Genomic DNA, 2,096 nt, shown 5'->3' on the forward strand with positions numbered 1-2,096 from the left:
AAAACCTTAACTGTCTCAAATCTTTGACTCTCCCACCTTCTCTTACTCTCAGCAATCTACCTCATCTATTTCTTCATGAGAAAATAAAAATTACTAGACAGGAACTTTCTCATGTATACTTCTAACCCTAGCCCCATCCAATGTGGTAGGTTCTCAGAATCTTATTTTTTATCATAAAACTCCCCCATAAATCCAGTTGAAACGACCCAATTAGGACAACCTGGATCATGCTCTTGAGAAATTAGAATTGAAACTAAAGAATTAAAATTCAGTTGCATGCTTACTTCTGACTGGAAGAGATGTAGAAATGGGAGTGATGTGCTATGACCATTGTCCATCAGAAGTATAGAACAGATTAAGTCAGGATGCACAGGTAGAGAGGATGGCAGAGAAATTTTAGAAACAGAAATGAGAAATAAAAGTAAGTCACTTCTTGGTTCCACGCACTAAGTCAGTTATGTGCCTTCATTTCCTTGGAGACATCCCTGTAATTGTATAATTAAGCTTGTCATGACAGTTTAGGGTGGTTTCTGTCACTTTTACTAAAATTCATAAACATAAAGCATTTACTTTGCAATTGTTTGTGAAATTTTTTCTTTTCTTCCCCTCTCCAAGCAAGATTCCAGTCTAAGCTGTCATAGTTTTTTAGATGGACAACTGTAATGTCCATCTACTGGTCTCTCTACATACCCGCTTAGCTCCACTTAGTCAACACTAGTTGGATGAGATCATTTGATTTTACTACTCTAAAACTTTTAATAGCTTCCTTTTGTTAAAACAAAGAGTAGCATATACTGTGCAGACCTATATTATCAAGTTTCTGACTATATGGATCCTTACCTTAGGTTACAATAATCTTCCCATTGTTCACTGCCCTTCAGCAGAGCTTATTAAATGTACCCTGCTTGAAACTTTTTTCATTCTGCTCCCTCTGCTTGATATACTCTTTCACTTTTTAAACTGGCAAAGTCTATTCATCCTTCAGATTTTGCATTAAATGACATTTACAATTATAATAGTGTTTATTTTTTTAAAACTGCCGCCTTCTAATTAGACTATAAGACGAATAAGTCTAGTGGCCATATTTTCATCATCATTGTATTCACAGTATCTGACACATGGTAAATCATCAATAAATGTTTGTTAAATAAATGCGCTAAGTCAAGTACCAGTGGATACACCACCTACACACACAGGGATCTGAAAAGGAGACGATACTAAAGAAACAATAAAATGAATGAAATGCTAGAAGAAAGCTTTACAGAGATGAAGTAAGTCTGAACAGACAGAACAGTTGCTTAAAAATACAAATCATAGAGACTCAGAGTTTGATATTTCATCCAGGCAAAGTGAAGAAAAAAATACAACTTGTCTTCCAGTGAAGAAAAATATAATTTCTCAGAATTATCTTCTCTAAAAGCCTAGAGGCAACGAATTAACATCTATGAGTACCTTAAGACACAATAATCTCCAAATGACTATCTAATGAACCATTCGCAATAGTGGTTATGAGTATAGGCTATGAAACAAAATTGTCTCGTTCAAATCTTGATTACACTTACCAGTTGTCTCACCTTCAGCAATTCACTTAAGCTTTCTGTCCTTCAGTTATACCATCTTCAGAATGGAGATAATGGTTAGAGCTTTTGTACAGAAGAATTCACTGAGTCAACATATGGCTAGTGTTTGCAACAGCTCTACCTAAATATAAGCATTATCCAAAGTGAAAATTTTGTTATTCAAGAATTCTGTGTCCAGTCAAGTTGCTCTTCAGCTGTAAAGGACATCTTCATGTGCAAAACTCCTCAGCAAGTGTACAACTCACTTACCCCTCCTGGGAAACTAAAAGTGAAGAATGCAAAAAAGGAGAAGTAAAGGCACTAAAAAAATGGAAGTCATCATTGAAACTATCACCAAAGATAATGTATAAGTAGCTTAATGAAAATGTTATAATTTACTCGTACAATAAAATACATATAATATAAAATGCTAACAAACGTTAGGATTATAAAAAAGTTTATTCCCAATCTTATTAGGAGAAAATAAGTAATATTCACTCTCTAGCTAAATAATTAACATAAAATAGGCATTTTCAT

The sequence above is a fragment of the Muntiacus reevesi genome, chromosome 12, assembly GCF_963930625.1.
Source record: "Muntiacus reevesi chromosome 12, mMunRee1.1, whole genome shotgun sequence".
Lineage (NCBI taxonomy): Eukaryota > Metazoa > Chordata > Mammalia > Artiodactyla > Cervidae > Muntiacus > Muntiacus reevesi.